Raw genomic sequence first — 23,853 nt, forward strand, 5'->3', positions numbered from 1 at the left:
ATCCTATTAGCTGATTGCATCAGGCAAAATAATTTTTTCTACATTAATTCCAATTGGCTGATGACATTTAAAGGAACCGTCATTCAGTAAGAAGACTCCGGATGAAGAGGATGCTCCGCGTCGGATGTCTTGAAGATGGACCCGCTCCGCACCGGATGGATGAAGATAGAAGATGCCGTCTGGATGAAGACTTCTGCCCGTCTGGAGGACAACTTCGCCCGGCTTGGATGAAGACTTCTCCGGGCTTCGTTGAGGACTTCGGCCCGGTTGGATGAAGACTTCTGCCGCTTCCTTGAGGATGGATGTCCAGTCTTCAGAACTGTAAGTCGATCTTCAGGGGGTTAGTGTTAGGGTTTTACTGTTGGGGGGGGGTTGTTTGTATTTTTTTATTAAATAGTTAATAACTATATAGTAACTATTCTACCTAGTTAAAATAAATACAAACTTGCCTGTAAAATAAAAATAAACCCTAAGATAGCTACAATGTAACTATTACGGCTAGATTTAGAGTTGGGCGGTAGCCGTCAAAACCAGCGTTAGAGGCTCCTAACGCTGGTTTTTACCGCCCTTTGGTATTTGGAGTCAGTCATTAAAGGGTCTAACGCTCACTTTGCAGCCGCGACTTTTCCATACCGCAGATCCCCCTACGCCATTTGCGTATCCTATCTTTTCAATGGGATATTCCTAATGCCGGTATTTAGAGTCTTGGCTGAAGTGAGCGTTAGAAATCTAACGACAAAACTCCAGCCGCAGAAAAAAGTCAGTAGTTAAGAGCTTTCTGGGCTAACGCCGGTTTATAAAGCTCTTAACTACTGTGCTCTAAAGTACACTAACACCCATAAACTACCTATGTACCCCTAAACCGAGGTCCCCCCACATCGCCGCCATTCTATTAAAAATTTTTAACCCCTAATCTGCCGACCGCACACCGCTGCCACCTACGTTATCCCTATGAACCCCTAATCTGCTGCCCCTAACACCGCCGACCCCTATATTATATTTATTAACCCCTAATATGCCTCCCCCAACGTCGCCGCTACCTACCTACACTTATTAACCCCTAATCTGCCGACCGGACCGCGCCACTATTATAATAAAGTTATTAACCCCTAATCCGCCTCACTCCCGCCTCAATAACCCTATAATAAATAGTATTAACCCCTAATCTGCCCTCCCTAACATCGCCGACACCTGACTTCAACTATTAACCCCTAATCAGCCGATCGGAGCTCACCGCTACTCTAATAAATTTTTTAACCCCTAAAGCTAATTCTAACCCTAACCCTAACACCCCCCTAAGTTAAATATAATTTTATTCTAACAAAATAAATTAACTTTTATTAAATAAATTATTCCTATTTAAATCTAAATACTTACCTGTAAAATAAACCCTAATATAGCTACAATATAAATTATAATTATATTGTAGCTATTTTAGGATTAATATTTGTTTTACAGGCAACTTTGTAATTATATTAACCAGGTACAATAGCTATTAACTAGTTAATAACTATTTAATAGTTACCTAGTTAAAATAATTACAAAATTACCTGTAAAATAAATCCTAACCTAAGTTACAATTAAACCTAACACTACACTATCAATAAATTAATTAAATACAATACCTACAATTATCTACAATTAAACCTAACACTACACTATCAATAAATTAATTAAATACAATATCTACAAATAAATACAATGAAATAAACTAACTAAAGTACAAAAAATAAAAAATTACTAAGTTACAAAAAATAAAAAAATATTTACAAACATTAGAAAAATAGTACAACAATTTTAAACTAATTACACCTACTCTAATCCCCCTAATAAAATAACAAAGACCCCCAAAATAAAAAAATGCCCTACCCTATTCTAAATTAAAAAAGTTCAAAGCTCTTTTACCTTACCAGCCCTGAAAAGTGATCGGTCCAGAAGAGGGTCCGAAGTCTTGATCCAAGCGGCGGCTGAAGAACTCCATCATCGGGCTGAAGTCGGAAGTCCATCATCGGGATGAAGTCTTCTATCAAGCGGCATCTTCAATCTTCTTTCTTCTGGAGCGGAGCGGAGCCATCTTCTTCCCAGCCGACGCGGATCCATCCTCTTCAACCGACGCCTACTCGCCGAATGACGGTTCCTTTAAATGACGTCATCCAAGATCTATTGGCTGATCGGAACAGCCAATAGAATGCGAGCTCAATCTGATTGGCTGATTGGATCAGCCAATCGGATTGAACTTGAATCTGATTGGCTGATTCCATCAGCCAATCAGAATATTCCTACCTTAATTCCGATTGGCTGATAGAATCGCCAAATGACGTCATTTAAAGGAACCGTCATTTGGCGAGTAGGCGTCGGTTGAAGAGGATGGATCCGCGTCGGTTGGGAAGAAGATGGCTCCGCTCCGCTCCAGAAGAAAGAAGATTGAAGATGCCGCTTGATAGAAGACTTCATCCCGATGATGGACTTCCGACTTCAGTCCGATGATGGAGTTCTTCAGCCGCCGCTTGGATCAAGACTTCCGACCCTCTTCTGGACCGATCGCTGAACCCGGTGAGGTGAAGACAAGGTAGGGAGATCTTCAGGGGCTTAGTGTTAGGTTTATTTAAGGGGGGTTTGGGTTAGATTAGGGGTATGTGGGTGGTGGGTTGTAATGTTGGGGGGGGGTACTGTATGTGTTTTTTTTACAGGAAAAAGAGCTGAATTCTTTGGGGCATGCCCCACAAAGGGCCCTTTTCAGGGCTGGTAAGGTAAAAGAGCTTTGAACTTTTTAAATTTAGAATAGGGTAGGGCATTTTTAATTTTGGGGGTCTTTGTTATTTTATTAGGGGGCTTAGAGTAGGTGTAATTAGTTTAAAATTGTTGTAATATTTTTCTAATGTTTGTAAATATTTTTTTATTTTTTGTAACTTAGTTATTTTTTATTTTTTGTACTTTAGTTAGTTTATTTCATTGTATTTATTTGTAGATATTGTATTTAATTAATTTATTGATAGTGTAGTGTTAGGTTTAATTGTAGATAATTGTAGGTATTGTATTTAATTAATTTAGTGATAGTGTAGTGTTAGGTTTAATTGTAACTTATTTTAGGATTTATTTTACAGGTAATTTTGTAATTATTTTAACTAGGTAACTATTAAATAGTTATTAACTATTTAATAGCTATTGTACCTGGTTAATATAATTACAAAGTTGCCTGTAAAATAAATATTAATCCTAAAATAGCTACAATATAATTATAATTTATATTGTAGCTATATTAGGGTTTATTTTACAGGTAAGTATTTAGCTTTAAATAGGAATAAGTTATTTAATAATAGTTAATTTATTTTGTTAGATTTCAATTATATTTAACTTAGGGGGGTGTTAGGGTTAGGGTTAGACTTAGCTTTAGGGGTTAAAAAATTTATTAGAATAGCGGTGAGCTCCGGTCGGCAGATTAGGGTTTAATGTTTGAAGTTAGGTGTTGGTGATGTTAGGGAGGGCAGATTAGGGGTTAATACTATTTATTATAGGGTTATTGAGGCGGGAGTGAGGCGGATTGGGGTTAATACATTTATTATAGTAGCGGTGCGGTTCGGTAGGCAGATTAGGGGTTAATTATTGTAGGTAGGTGGAGGCGACGTTGTGGGGAGCAGATTAGGGGTTAATAAATATAATATAGGGGTCGGCGGTGTTAGGGGCAGCAGATTAGGGGTACATAGGGATAATGTAGGTAGAGGCGGTGTACGGAGCGGCAGATTAGGGGTTCAAAAAATATGCAGGTGTCAGCGATAGCGGGGGCGGCAGAATAGGGGTTAATAAGTGTAAGGTTAGGGGTGTTTAGACTCGGGGTACATGTTAGAGTGTTAGGTGCAGACGTAGGAAGTGTTTCCCCATAGAAAACAATGGGGCTGCGTTAGGAGCTGAACGCTGCTTTTTTGCAGGTGTTAGGTTTTTTTCCAGCTCAAATGGCCCCATTGTTTTCTAGGGGGGAATCGTGCACGAGCACGTTTTTGAAGCTGGCCGCGTCCGTAAGCACCGCTGGAATTTAGAGTTGCAGTGGCGGTAAATATGCTCTACGCTCCCTTTTTTGGAGCCTAACGCAGCCCTTCTGTGAACTCTAAATACCAGCGGTATTTAAAAGGTGTGGGGGGAAAAAAGCACGTGTAGCTAACGCACCCCTTTGGCCGCAGAACTCTAAATCTAGCCGTATGGGTTTATTTTAAAGGTAAGTATTTAGTTTTAAATAGGAATTATTTAGGTAATAATATTAATTTATTTAGATTTATTGTAATTATATTTAAGTTATGGGGTGTTAGGGTTAGACTTAGGTTTAGGGGTTAATACATTTAGTATAGTGGCGGCGACGTTTAAGGCGGCAGATTAGGGGTTAATAAATGTAGGTAGGTGGCGGCGATGTTAGGGACAGAAGATTAGGGGTTAATAATATTTAAATAGTTTTTGCGAGGTGGGAGTGCGGCGGTTTAGGGGTTAATATGTTTATTATAGTGGCAGCAATGTTGGGGGTGGCAGATTAGGGGTTAATAAGTGTAGGTAGGTTGCGGCGACATTGAGGGTGGCAGATTAGGGGTTAATAAATATAATGTATTTGTCGGCGAAGTTGGGGGCAACAGATTAGAGGTTAATAAGTATAATGTAGGTGGCAGTGGTGTCCGGAGCGGCAGATTAGGGGTTAATAAGAATAATGTAGGTGGCGGCGATGCTAGGGGCGGAAGATTAGGGGTTAATAATATTTAACTAGTGTTTGCGAGGCGGGAGTGCGGCGGGTTAGGGGTTAATATGTTTATTCTAGTGGCAGCGACGTTGGGGTGGCAGATTAGGGGTTAATAAGTGTAGGTAGGTTGTGGTGACATTGGGGGTGGGAGATTAGGGGTTAATAAATATAATTCAGGTGTCGGCGATGTTTGGGGCAGCAGATTAGGGGTTAATAAGTATAATGTAGGTGGCGGCGGTGCCGGAGCGGCAGATTAGAGGTTAATAAGTATAATGTAGGTGGCGGCGGTGCCGGAGCGGCAGATTAGAGGTTAATAAGTATAATGTAGGTGGTGGCAATGTTAGGGGTGGCAGATTAGGGGTTAATAATATTTATCTATTGTTTGCGAGGCGGGAGTGCGGCGGTTTAGGGGTTAATATGTTTATTCTAGTGGTGGCGATGTCCGGAGCAGCAGATTAGGGGTTAAAATTTTTATTATAGTGTTTGTGATGCGGGAGGGTCTCGGTTTAGGGGTTAATAGGTAGTATATGGGTTTAGTGTACTTTTTAGCACTTTAGTTAGGAGTTTTATGCTACGGTGTTGTACCATAAAACTCTTAACTACTGACTTTTAAATGCGTTAAGGATCTTGAAGGTAGAGGGTGTACCGCTCACTTTTTGGCCTCCCAGGACAGACTCGTAATACCAGCGCTAGGGAAGTCCCATAGAAAAAAGGGTTTACGAAGTTTACGTAAGTCGTTTTGCGGTAAGGCCAAAGAAGTGTGCGGTGCCCCTAAACCTGCAAGACTCGTAATAGCAGCGGTAGTGAAAAAGCAGCTTTAACGGCTTTTTCAGCCTAACGCCTATATCGGCTAGATTACGAGTTGTGCTTTAAGGTAAAAAAGCAGCTTTAACAGGTCCTAACGCTGCTTTTTTATGCCCGCTGCTATTACGAGTCTTGCAGGTTTAGGAGCAGCGCACACTTCTTTAGCCTTACCGCAAAACGACTTACGTAAACTTCGTAAAGTCTTTTTTCTATGGGACTTCCTTAGCTCCGGTATTAAGATTCTGTCCTGGGAGGCCAAAAATTGAGCGGTACAGCCTCTACCGACAAGATCCCTAACGCATTTTAACGTCAGTAGCTAAGAGTTTTATGGTACAACGTCGTAGCATAAAACTCATAACAAAAGTGCTAAAAAGTACACTAACACCCATAAACTACCTATTAACCCCTAAACCGAGGCCCTCCCGCATCGCAAACACTATAATAACATTGTTAACCCCTAATCTGCCGCTCCGGACATCGCCACCACTAGAATAAACATATTAACCCCTAAACCGCCGCACTCCCGCCTCGCAAACACTAGTTAAGTAATATTAAACCCTAATCTGCTATCCCTAACATGGCCGCCACCTACATTATTCTTATTAACCCCTAATCTGCCGCTCCGAACACCACCGCCACCTACATTATACTTATTAACCCCTAATCTGCTGCCCCCAACATCGCTGACACCTACATTATATTTATTAACCCCTAATCTGCCACCCCCAACGTCGCCGCCACTATATTAAATTTATTAACCCCTAAACCTAAGTCTAACCCTAACACCCCCTAACTTAAATATAATTTAAATAAATCTAAAGAAAATTACTATCATTAACTAAATTATTCCTATTTAAAACTTAATACTTACCTATAAATTAAACCCTAAGCTAGCTACAATATAACTAATAGTTACATTGTAGCTATCTTAGGGTTTATTTTTATTTTACAGGCAAGTTTGTATTTATTTTAACTAGGTAGAATAGTTATTAAATAGTTATTAACTATTTAATATCTACCTATCTAAAATAAATACAAAAGTACCTGTAAAATAAAACCTAACCTAAGTTACACTAACACTTAACACTACACTACAATTAAATAAATTAACTAAATTAAAAACAATTAAATAAATTAAAAAAATAGCTAAATTACAAAAAAAACAAACACTAAATTACAGAAAATAAAAAACAAATTACAGATCTTTAAACTAATTACACCTAATCTAATAGCCCTATCAAAATAAAAAAAGCCCCCCAAAATAAAAAAAAACCCTAGCCTAAACTAAACTATCAATAGCCCTTAAAAGGGCCTTTTGCGGGGCATTGCCCCAAAGTAATCAGCTCTTTTACCTGTAACAAAATATACAAACAATCCCCCAACAGTAAAACACACTACCCACACAACCAACGCCCCAAATAAAATACTAACTAAAAAAACCTAAGGTCCCCATTGCCCTTAAAAAGACATTTACATGGGCATTGCCCTTAAAAGGGCATTTAACTCTATTGCAGCCCAAATCCCTAACCTAAAAAATAAACCCACCCAATACACCCTTAAAAAAAACCTAACACTAACCCCCTGAAGATCGACTTACAGTTCTGAAGACCGGACATCCATCCTCAAGGAAGCGGCAGAAGTCTTCATCCAACTGGGCCGAAGTCCTCAACGAAGCCGGGAGAAGTCTTCATCCAAGCCAGATGAAGTGGTCCTCCAGATGGGCAGAAGTCTTCATCCAGACGGCATCTTCTATCTTCATCCATCCGATGCGGAGCGGTGCCATCTTCAAGACATCCGACGCGGAGCATTCTCTTCATCCGGAGTCTTCTTACTGAATGACGGTTCCTTTAAATGACTTCATCCAAGATGGCATCCCTTAGATTCCGATTGGCTGATAGAATTCTATCAGCCAATCGGAATTAAGGTAGAAAAAATCCTATTGGCTGATGCAGTCAGCCAATAGGATTGAAGTTCAATCCTATTGGCTGATCCAATCAGCCAATAGGATTGAACTTAAATCCTATTGGCTGATCCAATCAGCCAATAGGATTTTTTTCTACCTTATTTCCGATTGGCTGATAGAATTCTATCAGCCAATTGGAATCTAAAGGACGCCATCTTGAATGACGTCATTTAAAGGAACCGTCATTCAGTAAGAAGACTCCGGATGAAGAGAATGCTCCACGTCAGATGTCTTGAAGATGGACCCGCTCGGCATCGGATGGATGAAGATGGAAGATGCCATCTGTATGAAGACTTCTGCCCATCTGGAGGACCACTTCGCCCGGCTTGAATGAAGACTTCTCCCGGCTTCGTTGAGGACTTCGGCCCGGTTGGATGAAGATTTCTGCCGCTTCCTTGAGGATGGATGTCCGGTAGTGTTAGTTTTTTTTAAGGGTGTATTGGGTGGGTTTATTTTTTAGGTTAATAATTCCTTACTCTCATCCCCTCAAATGCTCTCAATCAACCACAACCCACATAACCTTGAACTTAGCTCATCCTCCCCTGTCACTGAGGAAGATGTTTCGGCACTTATACTGCGCTCTCACCTCACTACCTGTCCCCTTGACCCTATCCCCTCACAGCTACTCCCCTCCCTCTCTGCTACCCTCACTCCTATACTCACACACACTTTCAACCTCTCCCTCAGCACCAGTATATTTTCCTCATCGCTGAAACATGCACTGGTCACACCTATCCTCAAAAAACCTTCCCTTGATCCTACCTCCCCATCCAACTACTGCCCTATTTCCCTCCTCCCTCTTGCATCAAAGCTTCTTGAAAAACTAATTTATGCATGCCTATCCCATTTCCTTACAATAAACTCCCTCCTTGACTCACTGCAATCTGGATTTATTCCCCATCACTCCACAGAGACAGCAATTGTTAAGGTTACCAACGACCTACTTACAGCAAAATCAAAAGGCCACTTCTCTCTGCTTATCCTCCTTGATCTGTCCACAGCCTTTGACACTGTTGACCACCATCTTTTGCTCCAAACCCTTTGATCCTTCGGCATCTGTGACACAGCCCTCTCGTGGCTCTCTTCCTACCTGTCAAACCGTACCTTTACTGTAGCCTTCTCTGGGGTCTTCTCTGCCCCGTCACCACTTTTTGTCGGAGTACCGCAAGGCTCTGTCCTCGGTCCCCTTCTCTTCTCATTCTACACGTCATCACTAGGTTCCCTAATAAAGTCCCACGGTTTACAATATCATTTGTATGCCGACGACACCCAAATCTACTTCTCTGCACCAAACCTATCTTCTTCCTTGCTAACCCGTGTCACTAACTGTCTTTCTCACATGTCTAACTGGATGTCCTCTCACTACCTCAAGCTAAATCTCTCCTAAACTGAGCTCCTTATTTCCCCCCCTTCCTCAAAACTCTCCACCCCCAATCTCTCTATAACTGTCGACAACTCCATTATTACCCCTACCCCGCACACCCGATGTCTCTTTGTCACATTTGACTCAGATCTTTCTTTAACTCCTAAAATTAGACACTTCCTTACACAAGACACAACTAAGATTTTAATCCACTCTCTCATTCTTTCCCACCTTGATTACTGCAACTCTGTCCTCTCTGGTCTCCCCACCTGCCGCCTAGCTCCTTTACAATCCATAATGAATACCTCTGCCAGACTCATCTTCCTTACATGTCGCTCTTCATCTGCTGCACCTCTGTGCCAATCCCTTCATTGGCTTCCTCTTGCTTCTAGGATCAAACACAAAATTCTCATTCTGACATACAAAGCCCTCAACTGCACTGCTCCCCCCTATATCTCAGACCTTGTCTCCAGATACTCTCCCTCCCGTCCCCTTTGCTCTGCTCATGACCTCCTACTCTCCTCCTCTCTTGTCACTTCATCACACTCCCGTTTACAGGACTTCTCCAGACTGGCTCCCATCTTGTGGAACTCTCTGCCTCGCTCCACAAAACTCTCTTCTAGTTTTAAAAGCTTCAAGTGCTCCCTTAAGACTCTACTGTTCAGGGATGCATACAACCTACACTAACCTTTCCTAATACCAGTTCCTCTCCTCCATTGCTATCCCCTGAACCCCCTTATCATGTAAGCCTAAGAGTCCAGCTGTTTGTAGATCACCTTCTTAAAAACTGACTACAACAGTGCAGCTCTTGGCAGGTCCTTCTACCCATTTGATCCCTATAATTGTTTTGTTGTACTCCCCCTTTGTTTATAGCGCTGCGGAATCTGTTGGCACTCTACAAATAACCGATAATAATAATAATAATAATAATAATAATTTAGGCTAGGGATTTGGGCTGCAATAGAGCTAAATGCCCTTTTAAGGGCAATGCCCATTTTTTTTTGTAATTTAGCTAATTTAATTTATTTAATTGTTTTTAATTTAGTTAATTTATTTAATTGTAGTGTAGTGTTAGGTGTTAGTGTAACTTAGGTTTTCAGGGCTGGTAAGGTAAAAGAGCTTTGAACTTTTTTAATTTAGAATAGGGTAGGGCATTTTTTAAATTTTGGGGGTCTTTGTTATTTTATTAGGGGGCTTAGAGTAGGTGTAATTAGTTTAAAATTGTTGTAATATTTTTCTAATGTTTGTAAATATTTTTTTATTTTTTGTAACTTAGTTATTTTTTATTTTTTGTACTTTAGTTAGTTTATTTCATTGTATTTATTTGTAGATATTGTATTTAATTAATTTATTGATAGTGTAGTGTTAGGTTTAATTGTAGATAATTGTAGGTATTGTATTTAATTAATTTAGTGATAGTGTAGTGTTAGGTTTAATTGTAACTTATTTTAGGATTTATTTTACAGGTAATTTTGTAATTATTTTAACTAGGTAACTATTAAATAGTTATTAACTATTTAATAGCTATTGCACCTGGTTAATATAATTACAAAGTTGCCTGTAAAATAAATATTAATCCTAAAATAGCTACAATATAATTATAATTTATATTGTAGCTATATTAGGGTTTATTTTACAGGTAAGTATTTAGCTTTAAATAGGAATAAGTTATTTAATAATAGTTAATTTATTTTGTTAGATTTCAATTATATTTAACTTAGGGGGGTGTTAGGGTTAGGGTTTAGGGGTTAAAAAAGACTTAGCTTTAGGGGTTAAAAAATTTATTAGAATAGCGGTGAGCTCCGGTCGGCAGATTAGGGGTTAATGTTTGAAGTTAGGTGTTGGCGATGTTAGGGAGGGCAGATTAGGGGTTAATACTATTTATAATAGGGTTATTGAGGCGGGAGTGAGGCGGATTGGGGTTAATACATTTATTATAGTAGCGGTGCGGTTCGGTAGGCAGATTAGGGGTTAATTATTGTAGGTAGGTGGAGGCGACGTTGTGGGGAGCAGATTAGGGGTTAATAAATATAATATAGGGGTCGGCGGTGTTAGGGGCAGCAGATTAGGGGTACATAGGGATAATGTAGGTAGCGGCGGTGTACGGAGCGGCATATTAGGGGTTCAAAAAATATGCAGGTGTCAGCGATAGCGGGGGCGGCAGAATAGGGGTTAATAAGTGTAAGTTTAGGGGTGTTTAGACTCGGGGAACATGTTAGAGTGTTAGGTGCAGACGTAGGAAGTGTTTCCCCATAGAAAACAATGGGGCTGCGTTAGGAGCTGAACGCTGCTTTTTTGCAGGTGTTAGGTTTTTTTTCAGCTCAAATGGCCCCATTGTTTTCTAGGGGGGAATCGTGCACGAGCACGTTTTTGAAGCTGGCCGCGTCCGTAATCACCGCTGGAATTTAGAGTTGCAGTGGCGGTAAATATGCTCTACGCTCCCTTTTTTGGAGCCTAACGCAGCCCTTCTGTGAACTCTAAATACCAGCGGTATTTAAAAGGTGTGGGGGGAAAAAAGCACGTGTAGCTAACGCACCCCTTTGGCCGCAGAACTCTAAATCTAGCCGTATGGGTTTATTTTAAAGGTAAGTATTTAGTTTTAAATAGGAATTATTTAGGTAATAATATTAATTTATTTAGATTTATTGTAATTATATTTAAGTTATGGGGTGTTAGGGTTAGACTTAGGTTTAGGGGTTAATACATTTAGTATAGTGGCGGCGTTTAAGGCGGCAGATTAAGGGTTAATAAATGTAGGTAGGTGGCGGCGATGTTAGGGACAGAAGATTAGGGGTTAATAATATTTAAATCATTTTTGCGAGGTGGGAGTGCGGCGGTTTAGGGGTTAATATGTTTATTATAGTGGCAGCGATGTTGGGGGTGGCAGATTAGGGGTTAATAAGTGTAGGTAGGTTGCGGCGACATTGAGGGTGGCAGATTAGGGGTTAATAAATATAATGTATTTGTCGGCGAAGTTGGGGGCAACAGATTAGAGGTTAATAAGTATAATGTAGGTGGCAGTGGTGTCCGAAGCGGCAGATTAGGGGTTAATAAGAATAATGTAGGTGGCGGCAATGCTAGGGGCGGAAGATTAGGGGTTAATAATATTTAACTAGTGTTTGCGAGGCGGGAGTGCGGCGGGTTAGGGGTTAATATGTTTATTCTAGTGGCAGCGACGTTGGGGTGGCAGATTAGGGGTTAATAAGTGTAGGTAGGTTGTGGTGACATTGGGGGTGGGAGATTAGGGGTTAATAAATATAATTCAGGTGTCAGCGATGTTTGGGGCAGCAGATTAGGGGTTAATAAGTATAATGTAGGTGGCGGCGGTGCCGGAGCGGCAGATTAGAGGTTAATAAGTATAATGTAGGTGGTGGCAATGTTAGGGGTGGCAGATTAGGGGTTAATAATATTTAACTATTGTTTGCGAGGCGGGAGTGCGGCGGTTTAGGGGTTAATATGTTTATTCTAGTGGTGGCGATGTCCGGAGCAGCAGATTAGGGGTTAAAATTTTTATTATAGTGTTTGTGATGCGGGAGGGTCTCGGTTTAGGGGTTAATAGGTAGTATATGGGTTTAGTGTACTTTTTAGCACTTTAGTTAGGAGTTTTATGCTACGGTGTTGTACCATAAAACTCTTAACTACTGACTTTTAAATGCGTTAAGGATCTTGAAGGTAGAGGGTGTACCGCTCACTTTTTGGCCTCCCAGGACAGACTCGTAATACCAGCGCTAGGGAAGTCCCATAGAAAAAAGGGTTTACGAAGTTTACGTAAGTCGTTTTGCGGTAAGGCCAAAGAAGTGTGCGGTGCCCCTAAACCTGCAAGACTCGTAATAGCAGCGGTAGTGAAAAAGCAGCTTTAACGGCTTTTTCAGCCTAACGCCTATATCGGCTAGATTACGAGTTGTGCTTTAAGGTAAAAAAGCAGCTTTAACAGGTCCTAACGCTGCTTTTTTATGCCCGCTGCTATTACGAGTCTTGCAGGTTTAGGAGCAGCGCACACTTCTTTAGCCTTACCGCAAAACGACTTACGTAAACTTCGTAAAGTCTTTTTTCTATGGGACTTCCTTAGCTCCGGTATTAAGATTCTGTCCTGGGAGGCCAAAAATTGAGCGGTACAGCCTCTACCGACAAGATCCCTAACGCATTTTAACGTCAGTAGCTAAGAGTTTTATGGTACAACGTCGTAGCATAAAACTCATAACAAAAGTGCTAAAAAGTACACTAACACCCATAAACTACCTATTAACCCCTAAACCGAGGCCCTCCCGCATCGCAAACACTATAATAACATTGTTAACCCCTAATCTGCCGCTCCGGACATCGCCACCACTAGAATAAACATATTAACCCCTAAACCGCCGCACTCCCGCCTCGCAAACACTAGTTAAGTAATATTAAACCCTAATCTGCTATCCCTAACATGGCCGCCACCTACATTATTCTTATTAACCCCTAATCTGCCGCTCCGAACACCACCGCCACCTACATTATACTTATTAACCCCTAATCTGCTGCCCCCAACATCGCCGACACCTACATTATATTTATTAACCCCTAATCTGCCACCCCCAACGTCGCCGCCACTATATTAAATTTATTAACCCCTAAACCTAAGTCTAACCCTAACACCCCCTAACTTAAATATAATTTAAATAAATCTAAAGAAAATTACTATCATTAACTAAATTATTCCTATTTAAAACTTAATACTTACCTATAAATTAAACCCTAAGCTAGCTACAATATAACTAATAGTTACATTGTAGCTATCTTAGGGTTTATTTTTATTTTACAGGCAAGTTTGTATTTATTTTAACTAGGTAGAATAGTTATTAAATAGTTATTAACTATTTAATATCTACCTATCTAAAATAAATACAAAAGTACCTGTAAAATAAAACCTAACCTAAGTTACACTAACACCTAACACTACACTACAATTAAATAAATTAACTAAATTAAAAACAATTAAATAAATTAAAAAAATAGCTAAAAAAACAAACACTAAATTACAGAAAATAAAAAACAAATTACAGCTCTTTAAACTAATTACACCTAATCTAATAGCCCTATCAAAATAAAAAAAAGCCCCCCAAAATAAAAAAAAACCCTAGCCTAAACTAAACTATCAATAGCCCTTAAAAGGGCCTTTTGTGGGGCATTGCCCCAAAGTAATCAGCTCTTTTACCTGTAACAAAAAATACAAACAATCCCCCAACAGTAAAACACACTACCCACACAACCAACGCCCCAAATAAAATACTAACTAAAAAACCTAAGGTCCCCATTGCCCTTAAAAAGACATTTACATGGGCATTGCCCTTAAAAGGGCATTTAACTCTATTGCAGCCCAAATCCCTAACCTAAAAAATAAACCCACCCAATACACCCTTAAAAAAAACCTAACACTAACCCCCTGAAGATCGACTTACAGTTCTGAAGACCGGACATCCATCCTCAAGGAAGCGGCAGAAGTCTTCATCCAACTGGGCCGAAGTCCTCAACGAAGCCGGGAGAAGTCTTCATCCAAGCCAGGTGAAGTGGTCCTCCAGACGGGCAGAAGTCTTCATCCAGACGGCATCTTCTATCTTCATCCATCCGATGCGGAGCGGTGCCATCTTCAAGACATCCGACGCGGAGCATTCTCTTCATCCGGAGTCTTCTTACTGAATGACGGTTCCTTTAAATGACTTCATTCAAGATGGCATCCCTTAGATTCCGATTGGCTGATAGAATTCTATCAGCCAATCGGAATTAAGGTAGAAAAAATCCTATTGGCTGATGCAGTCAGCCAATAAGATTGAAGTTCAATCCTATTGGCTGATCCAATCAGCCAATAGGATTGAACTTAAATACTATTGGCTGATCCAATCAGCCAATAGGATTTTTTTCTACCTTATTTCCGATTGGCTGATAGAATTCTATCAGCCAATCGGAATCTAAAGGACGCCATCTTGAATGACGTCATTTAAAGGAACCGTCATTCAGTAAGAAGACTCCGGATGAAGAGAATGCTCCACGTCAGATGTCTTGAAGATGGACCCGCTCCGCATCGGATGGATGAAGATGGAAGATGCCATCTGTATGAAGACTTCTGCCCATCTGGAGGACCACTACGCCCGGCTTGAATGAAGACTTCTCCCGGCTTCGTTGAGGACTTCGGCCCGGTTGGATGAAGATTTCTGCCGCTTCCTTGAGGATGGATGTCCGGTAGTGTTAGTTTTTTTTAAGGGTGTATTGGGTGGGTTTATTTTTTAGGTTAATAATTCCTTACTCTCATCCCCTCAAATGCTCTCAATCAACCACAACCCACATAACCTTGAACTTAGCTCATCCTCCCCTGTCACTGAGGAAGATGTTTCGGCACTTATACTGCGCTCTCACCTCACTACCTGTCCCCTTGACCCTATCCCCTCACAGCTACTCCCCTCCCTCTCTGCTACCCTCACTCCTATACTCACACACACTTTCAACCTCTCCCTCAGTACCAGTATATTTTCCTCATCGCTGAAACATGCACTGGTCACACCTATCCTCAAAAAACCTTCCCTTGATCCTACCTCCCCATCCAACTACTGCCCTATTTCCCTCCTCCCTCTTGCATCAAAGCTTCTTGAAAAACTAATTTATGCATGCCTATCCCATTTCCTTACAATAAACTCCCTCCTTGACTCACTGCAATCTGGATTTATTCCCCATCACTCCACAGAGACAGCAATTGTTAAGGTTACCAACGACCTACTTACAGCAAAATCAAAAGGCCACTTCTCTCTGCTTATCCTCCTTGATCTGTCCACAGCCTTTGACACTGTTGACCACCATCTTTTGCTCCAAACCCTTTGATCCTTCGGCATCTGTGACACAGCCCTCTCGTGGCTCTCTTCCTACCTGTCAAACCGTACCTTTACTGTAGCCTTCTCTGGGGTCTTCTCTGCCCCGTCACCACTTTTTGTCGGAGTACCGCAAGGCTCTGTCCTCGGTCCCCTTCTCTTCTCATTCTACACGTCATCACTAGGTTCCCTAATAAAGTCCCACGGTTTACAATATCATTTGTATGCCGACGACACCCAAATCTACTTCTCTGCACCAAACCTATCTTCTTCCTTGCTAACCCGTGTCACTAACTGTCTTTCTCACATCTCTAACTGGATGTCCTCTCACTACCTCAAGCTAAATCTCTCCTAAACTGAGCTCCTTATTTCCCCCCCTTCCTCAAAACTCTCCACCCCCAATCTCTCTAACTGTCGACAACTCCATTATTACCCCTACCCCGCACACCCGATGTCTCTTTGTCACATTTGACTCAGATCTTTCTTTAACTCCTAAAATTAGACACTTCCTTACACAAGACACAACTAAGATTTTAATCCACTCTCTCATTCTTTCCCACCTTGATTACTGCAACTCTGTCCTCTCTGGTCTCCCCACCTGCCGCCTAGCTCCTTTACAATCCATAATGAATACCTCTGCCAGACTCATCTTCCTTACATGTCGCTCTTCATCTGCTGCACCTCTGTGCCAATCCCTTCATTGGCTTCCTCTTGCTTCTAGGATCAAACACAAAATTCTCATTCTGACATACAAAGCCCTCAACTGCACTGCTCCCCCCTATATCTCAGACCTTGTCTCCAGATACTCTCCCTCCCGTCCCCTTTGCTCTGCTCATGACCTCCTACTCTCCTCCTCTCTTGTCACTTCATCACACTCCCGTTTACAGGACTTCTCCAGACTGGCTCCCATCTTGTGGAACTCTCTGCCTCGCTCCACAAAACTCTCTTCTAGTTTTAAAAGCTTCAAGTGCTCCCTTAAGACTCTACTGTTCAGGGATGCATACAACCTACACTAACCTTTCCTAATACCAGTTCCTCTCCTCCATTGCTATCCCCTGAACCCCCTTATCATGTAAGCCTAAGAGTCCAGCTGTTTGTAGATCACCTTCTTAAAAACTGACTACAACAGTGCAGCTCTTGGCAGGTCCTTCTACCCATTTGATCCCTATAATTGTTTTGTTGTACTCCCCCTTTGTTTATAGCGCTGCAGAATCTGTTGGCACTCTACAAATAACCGATAATAATAATAATAATAATAATAATAATAATTTAGGCTAGGGATTTGGGCTGCAATAGAGCTAAATGCCCTTTTAAGGGCAATGCCCATTTTTTTTTTTGTAATTTAGCTAATTTAATTTATTTAATTGTTTTTAATTTAGTTAATTTATTTAATTGTAGTGTAGTGTTAGGTGTTAGTGTAACTTAGGTTAGGTTTTATTTTACAGGTACTTTTGTATTTATTTTAGCTAGGCAGTTATTAAATAGTTAATATCTATTTAGTAACTACTCTACCTAGTTAAAATAAATACAAACTTGCCTGTAAAATAAAAATAAACCCTAAGATAGCTACAATGTAACTATTAGTTATATTGTAGCTATCTTAGGGTTTATTTTATAGGTAAGTGTTTAGTTTTAAATAGGAATAATTTAGTTAATGATAGTAATTTTCTTTAGATTTATTTAAATTATATTTAAGTTAGGGGTTGTTAGGGTTAGACTTAGGTTTAGGGGTTAATAAATTTAATATAGTGGCAGCGATGTTGGGGGCGGCAGATTAGGGGTTAATAAGAATAATGTAGGTGGCGGCGATGTTAGGGACGGCAGATTAGGGGTTAATAATATTTAAATAGTGTTTGCAAGGCGGGAGTGTGGCGGTTTAGGGGTTAATATGTTTATTATAGTGGCGGCGACGTTGGGGCGGCAGATTAGGGGTTAATAAATGTAGGTAGGTTGCGATGACATTGGGGAGGGAGATTAGGGGTTATAAGTATAATGTAGGTGGCGAAGATGTCCGGAGCAGTAGATTAGGGGTTAATAAATATAATGTAGGTGGCGACGATGTTGGGGGCTGCAGATTAGGGGTTAATAAGTGTAAGATTAGGGGTGTTTAGACTCGGGGTTCATGTTAAGGTGTTAGGTGTAAACATAACTTTTATTTCCCCATAGGAATCAATGGGGCTGCGTTACTGAGTTTTACGCTGCTTTTTGGCAGGTGTCTGTCTTTTTCTCAGCCAGCTTTCCCCATTGATGTCCATGGGGAAATCGTGCACGAGCACGTACGACCAGCTCACCGCTGACTTAAGCAGCGCTGGTATTGGAGTGCAGTAAGGAGCACAATTTTGCTCAACGCTCACTTCTTGCCTTTTAACGCTGGGTTTGTAAAATCCCTTAATACCAGCGCTGCAGGTAAGTGAGCAGTGAGAAAAAAATGCTCGTTAGCACCGCATAGCTTCTAACGCAAAACTCGTAATCTGGCCTTATATTAGCTAAGTTATTTATTAATCTTTTGATATCCCAAAACATAAAATAGATAAATAGTAAATTGTAACTTACAATATAAAGGGACTAAAAATGTTAAGGTAGACTCTAATTGAGGAAGTAATATCTTACTAATATAGGAAATATATTTTAGCAGTTATTTATTAATATTTTGATGTCCCAAAACATAAAATAGATGAATAGTAAATTGCAACTTACAATATAAAGGGACTAAAAATGTTAAGGTAGAAATAATATCTTTGAGTAAGTGAAGAAGAATGCTCTAGTGTAATCACAAGTCACTAGAGCTCCATATATGTGAGGGGGGGGGGAGCAGATAATAATCATAGGCCTTCATAACTGGGAATTAGTACCTCTGAATTTTAAAGCTTCTATGTAAATGCCCTAAAGATTGGGGCCGACAGGAGGGACCTGGAGGGAAGCATTCCATAGACACACATACACATCAAAATACCTACCAAGGGAACAGCTCTATTTGGCAAGATATGACTATTGAGCTGAAGGAGACAATTGTGGCACTTCTGTTATTTCTGGTGTCCAAACCTATACTAAACATATAAAATCTAAATATAAGTGCCCTCAAACCACAATTATACATGCCTCCAGAACATTCAGGTGTGAAATGACTTACAGTGGTTCAGATAGAACACAAAGACATCTAGATTATCCCAAATGACTCCCACTGTCTGGGCATGGGCCCTATGCCAAGCAATAGGTAGACAAGCAGATGTCTATATTAAGAGAGAGCGAGGCCTCGCGCACAGCGCTAAAGGCACCCTTTTTATATCAGATCAATATCTTACTCTGGGAGGATGTCTATAATACCCTAATATATGGAAAATAACATCCTAGACTAGGGACACTTAATGGTTTCTTGGCACTGCCCATAGTGGACTAAGTCTCCATCCCTAACAAAGAGTAAAACATAGAGCCAGTGTAGAGGATCCTTGTTAAATAATCTTGGTGGATGAACCTTATAAAGTACTACGGCCAATTTAAAATGCATATTGTGAGAACAAACCAGGAGAGCAGAGGATGAGTAATATATATGAGTTGTTGAACCTTCAGATATAATTTTAAGCACAGGAGCCAATCTTTAGTACCTAATATCTATATTATAGATATTCAGCCTTTAGCGGTGGCAATTATCTGGGGCTTCCTAGTGATGGGAGTATCTTAAAATCATCATGTTCCTTGATATATAATAAAACAATTGCCCCATCTTATTAATAAGAGACATTATAACTGTGATTTATTATATATGGGCTGGGGAATTATAATAAAATACTAAGTATAAAAAGTATAATACTAATGTAGTGTAAGTCTGAAACTAGGAAAATAAAAGATAGTGCCATGCAATTATTTTGATAGCTGTCAGAAGGGGCAATGAAAAAAATACTATCAATTGCTCTTAGGGGCCTTTACCCCTACAGAATCCATGTACACATATTTGACAGATAATGAGAGCTATATTGGTATGTAGAACAAAATACATTATTATATTTAGGGCCCAAAAGGGAATTAAACATGCAGTGAATCATGGCGAAGATATGTCAAGTCTGTAGGAGCACAAGCTGTATCAGTGTGCAAACTGCAGAACTATAAACAATTACCTCCAAATCTAGAGTATATTCTAACAGTGAAAATATAAGCTAAGGCAAACTATAAAGGCATAACTTATACCTACTACCTCTAGGACAGATTCATCTTTTAAACATATATGTACTTCAAACAGTGATGAGGATGACCCTAAAGTGAGATATCCACCACATCAAAAAAGTGTCCTAGAGGGCAATACACATTAAAATAAATCAGTCTTTCAACCGATCCCTTGTTTCCATTGTAGTTTTTGTGCCCCTGTAAAAGCAAAGGGATATTTGCATCCTTTTTTCATTAGTTCCCAGCCAGCACCGGTAAGGCTACATTCACTTTGACCCAGATATACCCCATCTTCCGACCTCAAGGGCAACAGTGCCTTCATGAAAAATGCCACCTCCAGGCTTCAAATGCTATTGTAGTAGAGGGGATAATGAACCATACGGGGGCTGATCACCTTGCAGTCCAGCCAGAAAGTATATGTGGAGTGGGATAGGGTCAGCCTTACCATGTTGTCTTATCGCTTTTGATGCAATATGTATTTTTCTCCCAGTGGTCAGCGTGGAGAACATTGCAGCCTGTTTGCGATTGTTAGGATTTTGTATGCATATTTGCACCTTGCAGGCCTCTAACTCCGAGCACAAGTCTCTAGTCTCCCTTTTAGAGAATGAGGTCTCCACCAGTGATGTGCCCCCACATTGTGCTAATCCGTTTGAAGGCCCAACACCCAGCTTCACCTGGAACACTCCTAGGTCGTCCACATCAAATGAATCCAGAGCGGACTGCAGATTCTCTGCAAAGGATGGCTGGTAGTTCTGCAAAAGAACCCTGATGTCGTCTAGTATGCAGAGAGCAGATACCATGGTGGTAATGGGGACTATAATGCAGCCGTGATTTGCCAATGCACACAGTTGAAAGATGGCCACCCTCACAAGGCCTCACCTAAAAGTGCCACAAGATTATGTGGAATTGCTGGATTCTTCAATGTCCCCTATACATCAGGTTTCTTATTTAAATGTTGTGGGCTGGCGGCTCATGGGTTATTCAAATGGGGGTTCACAGACCAGTAATGTAAAATAGTTTATATATATATATATATATATATATATATATATATGTTTATTTTTTTTTTATATATATATATGTATATATACACTTCATTTACCGCCACTGAGTGAGGAGCCTGGTTGCCGCAAAATATGTGCAGACACTGGGAGGGATGACTCACTCTTACTTGCTTGCTTGCTAGTCGCTCCATCAGCTTCTCCCCTCCCCAAAACGTTGGCATAATAACTGTATAATAACGGCGCTTCAGCAGCTGCCCAAACTACAATCAGCAGTCATAAAACAAAGACTACACCGGTTGTTTACACCCTACAGCACACCCTACAGTTTCCAATGTGAGCCTCCCAGTCTCACACACACAGCTCTCAGTGTGCGAGTGTCACGTGACAGCTGGCTCTCACTCGCACACTGAAAGATGTGCGATTAGCAATGCTATGGACTGGGTTGTGGGTGATGCTGCAGGCACTGCAGACAGAAAGGGGAAAGTGCTTTTCCCTATACTTCTATCTATCGCACATGCGGTGCGGTGCGGTGTGGAGTAATAGATAGCAGTTAACATGGAATTTTTTTAAGACAAAACTACAGTGGAGTTGTGGAGCCTGGATAATAATTATTATTATTAAATAAATAAATAAATCTTTTTAGTAAGCCAAAAAGATTTATTTATTTAATTTGTTAATTTTTTTTTCTTATGTCTTTCTTTTGGGGGTTCACTGGGGGTTCACGTGCGACTGTGCATATATGGAGGAGCCTCCACTGGCTGGTAGGCACCATGTCATTATCAATCAGGCTGGGCTGAGCTGAACGGCCAAATATGTTGAGATTAATGATATTTTGCCTGAGCTATGGCAGCATGCGACCGTTCAGACTCAGAGCTAGCTCCACCCCTGTGCATTTAAATTTTGATCGGAATGTCCCTTTAAGTTTGACTTTAAAGAGACAGTAAACACTTAAAAATTGTAATGTAAAATGCATATATGTATATTAAAATAACTTTTTAATATACTTTATTTATTTTGCCTTCTTTTCCTGAAGTTTCACACATCTGTATTTCATTAGCAGTCTGTTATCTTGTCAGTTCTGCTAAAGCCAAAAACTAAATAGTGGTCATTAAGGGGTTAAATCTTTAAAATACAACATAGAAAGTGCAAAGCTTCAGGACGAATAAGGACTATGATTATGCTTCATGTTAATAAGTAAACTGATGCTAGTCTTTGCATATTTGAATTGCCAAACAATTAGCTACTGTACATTTCAAGAATGTTACAAGTTCTATAGTTTTTATACTATGACTTACTTTACAACAGGCAAAGCAGCTATTTCAAATGAAAAAAAATAAATGAAAACAACTTGACACACTCCATCAGGTAAAATGGATAATTTGGAATACATTAAAGAGAAAATAAAACTGCTGTGCACTGCCCCTTTAATATACAATGGTTGATATTCAAAAAGGTAATTTTACAGAGTAAAGTATTTCATTTTGGGATGTAGTGACAATAACATATATATTTAGAGGTTGTAAAATCAATGGTATTTATTTTTTTAAAGGAAACAAAAATTTGTTTTGTTTTTGGGAAAGCAGTGGCCATGTTTTTAAGAGGGATATTAATATCCTGTACTGAAAATCTTGTTTTTAATCCAAAAACACGACAAAATAGAAATCACATTTTTTTACGATAAATATATGTTTATTTTTACAGTATAATGCATATAAATTACACTTCATACACACATGTACTGAATACCCATAATGCCCATAATGCATAATGTCAGATTTATGACTTATTCATTCCCAAGTTTTACTTTTCTTTTGTAAGTAAAAAGATTAATTTTACACATACATATTGCTATTACACTACACTTATAATGTAAGCTATATTCCTGCTGAATGGCAATTGTATTAGTAATTTGCATTTTATAAGGTATAACTAGTAGGTTTTTTATTATTTTCTCAATGGGAATAGCGGTTTACTTGTGTTTGAACCAATATAGAGCCTGAGCAGCAAAACGTTACTTTCAACTTGTAATGCAAGTGAACAGATGTTGTTGGTACACTCGCACTAGAGGTTTCACACTAGCGCAATTTGAACTTCCCATCTTGTGCAAAATACCGCTTAACCCGTAATCTAGGCCGATGTCAGTTAAAAATAACTAGATATAATTAAAACCTAGTATAAACGCAGAGACAAGTAACTAAGGCATCAAATTTAGCACATTTCACAAATCGAATTTAGCCACCATAGTTTGCGCATTTCGGAAACAACTTTGTTACCTAAATTTACTAAAAAAAACTCAGGGAAAAAGTTATGTTATGTTAATCAGTCAGAAACATAATCGGATTTTTGATAACTTTGAAGCTTCGATCGTTGCGGAAGTTCAAAGTTACTAATCTGTCTATGTTCAACAAGTCGATTTTGTACCAAACATGATCAGAAAGGCGTAAAAAAATGTAATTGGAGCGGCAAGATCAAGATAAGGGAGGTCACATATAAGAAGGAGATTTTTTGTGAACAAATAAATACATTTTTAATACCATTTGTGTATTACTTTTCTAATGGAGCAAATATGGCTGCTGCTGCTGCAGAGTCAGCAGAGTGCAAGAAAAGTCGAAAGCCAGAATAAATTGTCTCACCAAGAGAATGTAGTATTGGTGGACATACTTCTGGAATACAATTACTATATTTTTGGATGTCGTGTTAAGTAAACACCAAGTGCACGCAAAAAGTTGTTGTGGGAGAAAATAAGTGATGCAGTAAGAACCCAGGGACCTTCTAAAAAGGATGCTGATTCCTGTAAAAAAAAAGGTTTAACGACATCAAACAACAAAGCTTGTCCGTGCAAAGCAATTGGCACAGGGTACCGGCAGAGGCTCAGCATATGTCACGGATTTAACTGACTTTGAAGAAAAAGTTCTTTAGAGACTTAGAACAGAGGTAATCGATGGCATCACTATTAACTGTGGAAGCGACATAAGAGGTAAATGTACTTTTTAAAATATTTGTAATTAATATGC

This window comes from Bombina bombina, chromosome 2, assembly GCF_027579735.1.
Source record: "Bombina bombina isolate aBomBom1 chromosome 2, aBomBom1.pri, whole genome shotgun sequence".
NCBI lineage: Eukaryota > Metazoa > Chordata > Amphibia > Anura > Bombinatoridae > Bombina > Bombina bombina.